A 7,271-nucleotide genomic window follows, 5' to 3' on the forward strand; every position below is an offset into this window, starting at 1 on the left:
ATCCTGTGCAATATTGGTTACAGAGGTAGAATTCAGTGATTCATCACTTACATACAACACACAGTGCTCATTTCAAGTGCCGTCCTTAGTACCCATCACCCATCTAGCCCATCTTCCACCTACCTCTTTCTGTCAACCCATAGTTTGTTCTCTATCATTACATGTCTCTTGTGCTTTGTTTCCCTCTTTCTTCCCCTTTTCCTTTCCATATATTCATGTTTTGTTTCTTAAATTCCATATATAAGTGAAATCATATGCTATTTGTCTTTCTCTGACTGACTTATTTCCCTTAGCATAATACACTCTAGCTACAACCATGTGATCATGTGATATATTATGTATAATATATATAATATATAATACATATATTTATAATATATAAATAACATCTTTATCCATTCATGTGATCATGTGATCATGTGTTCATTGATCAGTGGACATCTGGACTCTCTCCATAGTTAGGCTATTATTAATAATGCTGCTATAAACATTGGGGTGCATACACCACTCTGAATTTGTCTTTTTATATCCTTTGAGTACATACAGAATAGTGCAATAGCTGGATCACAGGGTAGTTCTATTTTTAACTTTTTGAGGAAGCTCCATTCTATTCTTCAGAGTAGCTGCACCAGTGTGAATCCTAAACAGAAGTGCAAGAGGGACCCCCCCCTTTGCATCCTCACCAACACCTGTTGTTTCTTGTGTTGTTAATTTTAGTCATTCCGACAGATGTGAGGTGGTCTCCCACTGTTGTTTTGATATTTCTTTGATGATGAGTGACGTTGAGCATCTTTTCATGTGTCTTGTAGTCATCGATGTCTTCTTTACAAAAGTGTTTTTTCATGTCATCTGCCCATGTCATATCCCCAAAATTGGAATATTTGGTTTTCTTGGGTGTCAAGTTTGATAAGTTCTTTACATATTTTGGATACTAATATTTTATTAGATATCTCATTTGTAAATATCTTCTCTCACTCCATAGGCTGTCTTATAGTCTTACTAATGGTTTTCTTGGCTGCACAGAAACTTTTTATCTTGATGAAGTCCCAATAAAAGTAAAAGTTTACTTTTGTTTACCTTGCCTTCAGTTACATGTATGGTAACAACTCTTAATAAGGTCAAGAAGATTGAAGTCATACCAAGCATCTTTTATGGCCATAATGGTATGAAACTAGAAATTAATTACAAAAGTAGAACTGGAAAAACTACAAATACATGGAGATTTAGCAGCATGTTATTGAACAAGAACGAGATCATAGAAAAACAAAGGAGAAACATTTTTAAATATTTTAGAATAAGTGAAAATAAAATACAACATGGGATGCAGCAATAGCAGTTAAAAGAGGGAATTTCCAAGCAATACATGGCTACTTGAAGAATGAAAATAAATTCCTAATAAACAATTTAATTTAACTTCACTTTTAGAGGAATTGGAAGAAGAAGAACAAAGAATAAATTAGTAGAAAGAAAGAAAGAAGATTAGAGCAGAAACAAATGAAATAGAGAATAAAAAGATAATAGAAAAGATCAAGGAAACTAAGAGCTTGTTTTTTAAAAATATTATCAAAATTAACAAAATTTTAGCCAGTCTCACCATGTTAAAAAAAAAAACTATAGAGGACTCAAGTAAAACAGAAATGAAAAAGAAGTTGTGAATGAAGAGACATAAAACATATTGAACAACTCTGAAGAAATGGATGAATTTCTAGAAATTTACAAGCTTCTCAGACTGATTCAGAACAAATCACAAATTTGAATAAATCAATTACTAGTAAGGAGATTGAATCAATAATGAAAAAACTCCCAAAAAACAACACTCCAGGAGCAGATGTCTTCACTGGTGAATTATACCAAATCTTCAAATATTTAAAACTTTACCTTCTCAAACTTTTCAGAGAAAAACTGAAAGGAGATAAAGCTTTCAACTTCTTTTGTGAACCCGGCATTACCCTGATGCCAAAACTAGACAAGGATGCCACACGCACACGCGTGTGCGCGTATGCATGTGCGTGCGTGCACACATGCACACACACACACGCACACACATTATTACAGACCAATATTCCTGATGAACACTGATACAAAAATCTCCAACAATATATTAGCAAGCTAAATTCAGCAATACATTAAAATAATCACAAAGCATGTCCAAGTAGGTTTTATTCCAGGAATGCAAAAATGATTCAACATCTGCAAATCAGTCTATGTGGTACACTGCATTAAAAAACAAACGATAAAAATCATATGAACATTTCAATAGATGCAGGTAAAGTATTTTACAAAATTCAACATCTACTTACATTAAAAATTCATTAATGTGGGTATAGAGGGATTGTATTGTAATGTAATAAAGGCCATACTTGACAAGCACAGAGTAAATATTACACTCAGTGGTGAACATTTGAAAGCTTTTATTGCCAAAGAGGGAATGAGATAAGAATACTCACTATCCCCACTTTTATTCATAGTATCAAAAATCCTAGCCATAGAAATTAGTCAAGAAAAAGAAATAAAAGCCACCCAAAACAGAAAGGAGAGTAAAATTGTCATCATTTGCAAATGACATGATGTCATATAGAAAAAGTCCTGAAGACTCTACTAAAACCAAAAAAAAAAAAAAAACAAAAACACAGAACTAATACATAAATTCAGTAAAGTGGCAGGATACAAAATTAATATACAAGAGTCTGTTGCATTTCCATACACTAATAACAAATTATCAGGAAAAAACCAATAATGCTATTCCATTTATGATTGCATCAAAAATAATAAAATACCTAGGCATAAATTTGACCAAGGAGATGAAATAATTGTACTCTCCGCGGGAATAGGCTTGGAAATTCCCTGACGTTGCACCAATGGGTTAACAAGGCATAAAGACTTAGAAAGCCATGGGATGTACGTATGCAAGCAAGATTAGGTTAGGTAAATGGGGCAAAGGCCCCCAGTATAGGACACAAGTATAAGAATAAGGAACCTTAGGATGAAAACATCCAAGATTAGGTTAGGTAAATGGGGCAGAGGCTCCCAGTATAGAACAAAGATATAGGACCAGGGAATCTCAAGATGAAAACATCTGAGATGAGGTAAACAAGATTAGGTATTCAAGGAGGAAACGCCCCCCAATTTAGTAGAATAGCAGAAAGCTGCTTTCACAGGAAGGAAGGACCAAAATAGTTAAACAGGTAAATAGGACTTGAGACTACAGCAGGGTGAGATTGCACAGAGTGGAGCTAATTAGCAAAATAAAGGTGCCTTGTTGACCCCAAGGTAGCATACTCTGTCTTTCTTGTCCCCTAGACCAGTTCAGGTAAACAGAGGTGGCACTTCATGTTTGCTGTAAACAATCTTCCACCTAGCTCCAGAATCTAGTTTTGAACTGACCCAAACCCCTAACACTGCATATCTCTAAAACCCCCTTTTCCCCATGCCCATAAGTTAATGTTCACAGTTTGTCTCTTTGTGCACATCCATCATGCTTGTAAGCCTTCTGATTTTAGTAAAAATGGAGGAAGGACCCTTACTTAGGACTCTTGTTTCCTTCCAGACATTAGCCTCTCTCGCATTTTTAATCCTGTGTCCCACTTTCTTGCTGGACAAGAAAGAACTCCAGACTTAAGGTGTAGGACACACTCTTAAAACAAGAAGGCACTGATGAAAGAAATTGAATTGGAAACAAATAAAAAGAAATATATTTCATGCTCATGTGTTTGGAAGAATTAATATTTTAAAATGTACATACCATTCAAATCAGTCTACAAATTTGATATAATTCCTGTCAAAGTTCTAACGATATTTTTCTATAGAACAAGAAAAAATAATTCTACAATTTTTTTTTTTGGAACCACACATGACCTGGAATAACCAAAACAATTTTGAGAAAGAACAAAGCTGGAGATGTTACACTTCCTTATTTCAAATTATATCACAAAGGTATAGTAATCAAAACATTATAGTATTAACCTAAAAACACTCAGATCAATGGAACAAAATTGAGAGTCCAGAAATAAACCTACAAATACATTGCCTATTAATTTATGACAATGTGGGCAAATACATACAATAGGGACAGTCTCTTCAAAAATTGTATTCATTAAACTAGACAGCTGTTGGAAGCCATTTTCTGAGCTCACTAAGTTGAGAAAACTCCTTATGATGTAAGGAAGGTTTGCTAGGCTCCCACTGTCAGATGGTGACCAATGTCTCCCACCCACTCAATTATTTTTGCTTGACCACTGATCCCATGGCACCTTGTTGACTGGTATCAGGAGTGACTCACCCCCTTATCCTAAAAATATGCTAATTGCACCTTGTGAAGGAACTTATTATAGGAATTTCTTCTTTTGTGATTATGGGAGCAAATATTACATATCCTAAGAAACCTGTTTTTCTTCCCCTCGAGAAAACAGGCTTTTGACCCCTGTTCACAAAGAATTAACTTTTGCTTTTCTATGCTAAAAACATTGCTTTGTATTTGAATGCTAAAGATACCTTCCTTCCCCATATGATAAGTATCTAAGTCACCTACATCAATCACTATTGATGAAGATTATGCATGAATCTTCTATCAATCTATGTTCTGGGAAATTTTTACATACCAAAGAATTTGTCATCAGAAATCACGTCTAAGGCAATTTCCACCTCTGATTTGTACCCCATACATTTGTTTCAATAAATAAAGCTGACTCTCTGGTCAATACAGATATGCCTGCCTGGTGATCAGAAAAAAACGCAAGGCTCTCTTACTCTTTTGCTGACACCATCCATGCTTCAGGGAGCCCTGGACCTGCTGAAGCTGGACTCTGCCAGAAAGCTACACACAAGGTAATGAAATTGAACCACTATCATACAGCATATATCAAAAAAAGCACTGAAAATGGATTAAAGACTTGAATTTGAGACCTGAAACTGTAATACTTTTAGCAGAATATATAGGTGATAATTTTCTTGACATTAGTCATGGTGATATTTTTTAATCTGACTCCAAAATAAGAGAAACAAAAGCAAAAATAAACAAATGGAACTATATCAAACAAAAAGTTTCTTTACATCATGGGAAACCATCAACAAAACAGAAAGACAATCTGCTGAATGGGAAAATACATTCGCAGGTCAAATATCCTATTAGAGGGGCACCTGGGTGGCTCAGTCAGGTAAGCATCTGACTTCAGCTCTGGTTATGATCTCCCAGTTTGTGAGTTCGAGTCCTGCATCAGGCTCTGTGCTGACAGCTCAGACTCTGAAGCCTGCTTATAATTCTCTGTCTCCCCCTCTCTCTCTGCCCCTACCTTGCTTGCATTCTATCTTTCTCAAAAAGAAATAAACATTTAAAAATTTAAATATGCTATTAGAAGTTGTTTTCCACAATATATAAAGAATTCATAGAGCTTAAAACACACTTCTAAGTAGCATATATCTAAAAATAAGACCTAAAAATACATAAAAAATACATTGAACTAAGTGAAAAGAGAATTAAAACATCAAGATTTGTAGGATACAGAAAATCAAGACTTAGCAGAAAATTTATATCATTAAATACATATACTAGAAAAAGGCATAAATTCAATAGCCTAACTTCTATATTACAATATTAGAAAAATAAGATAAAATAACATCAAAAGTAAGGAGCAGAATAATAATTTTTCAAAAAGTAGAGTAAACATCAATGGGTTTGAAAACAGGAAAATAAAGAACATCAGTAAAACCAAAATATGGTTCTTTGAGAAGGTCAATAAATGTGAAAAATATTTAGTCAAATTAACCAAAACAAAAAGAATAGGCAAAAAAAAAAAAAAAACCGAATACCTTAAATGAAATAAGTATCATAACCACTGATTCTGTGAACATTAAAAGGATAATAAAGGAACAACTTTGAAAACACAGATGAAATGGACAAATTCCTTGAAAGACACAAACCTCTAAAACCCACACAAGGAAGACTAGGTAACCTGAATAGTCTTATATCTATAAAAGGAATTGAATTAGTAATTAATAATCTTCCAAAAAAGAAATTTCCAGGCCCAGTTAAGTTCACTGGTGAATACTACCAAATATTTAAAGAAAAAAATTATACTAATTTTCTACAATCTCTTTAGGAAAATGGAAACAGAGCACTCTCTATCTTATTACAGAAAGAAGCATTACCCTGATAACAAAACCCACAGAGACATTGCAAAATATTAAAACTGCATATCATGATTTATCATGAAGGACAGATTAAATAATCCTTCACAAAACAGTGGCAAACTGACTCTAACAAAGTATAAAAAGATACATTGGGGGGTGGAGCCAAGATGGCGGAGAGGAAGGGAGCTCTGTAAACTCCGTCCGCACCATTTTTCAAACTGAGAAGGATATTACGCTCATCTGCGAGAGCAGAAGGAGAAAATACGAACTCCAGAAGGAATAGAACCTCAAGGATACCTGAGTGAGTGGGGGTGAACGGGGGGGATCTGAGGACGGGCCAGCCCGGGACGGGCAGGGGAGGTAAGATCCCCAGCCCAACGTGGAGGAAGCGCGCAGCGCCCGAGAGACAAAGGGAAGAGACAGAGTCGGAACACGCTCATAGAACTGTCTCTGGGGAAGAGGTATAGAAAGCTTGGCTGCACTTGGAGACAGAAACACACTCCATAGATAACTGCTGGGTAGCCAGAATCCCGAACCGGGGTGGCGCAAGAGAAGGAATAGCTTCCAGCCCTAAGCCAACTCGGCGGGGAATCAGAGGCATCTGTGGCTGTGAGAAGCGGCTGCTCTGGGGAGGAGCGCTCCCGGGTGGGAAGCAGCCAGAGCAGTGACTGCGCCAGGAGCGAGCAATTCGAACTTGGTTTTGGAAACAGGACCACGGACCGCATTTCCATGGCACACCTCGCCCTCTGCACGGACTGCGCAAATCCCGGGTGCCCACAGGGAAAAAATAAGGCGCACACCTACGCGACCCCCAACAAAGAGTCGATGGTGGGTGGAGGCCTGGGCGCGCGCTTAGACGGTAGGAGCTCCCAGCTCATTTCCAGCAGCGCACAGCGGATTGAGCAAAGCTATCGGAAACTAAGAGAGACGCGGTTTTTGGCTTTTTGTTTTTTTCCTTTCCCCCATTGCAATCACGATCCTGACTGGAGGTGGAGACTCCGCAATTGAGTCTGTGAAGCTGCCCACTTCACCTCCTGCTGCTCATTTCGCCTCAGGCAGGGGCGGAGCCTCTGAGAGCAGACTCCAAGACTTACCCCATCAAACCAAGCCTATCCAACAGGGGGAGCCGCTGCTTTTTTTTTTTT

The sequence above is a fragment of the Suricata suricatta genome, chromosome 10 (genome assembly GCF_006229205.1).
Source record: "Suricata suricatta isolate VVHF042 chromosome 10, meerkat_22Aug2017_6uvM2_HiC, whole genome shotgun sequence".
In the NCBI taxonomy this organism is placed as follows: Eukaryota; Metazoa; Chordata; class Mammalia; order Carnivora; family Herpestidae; genus Suricata; species Suricata suricatta.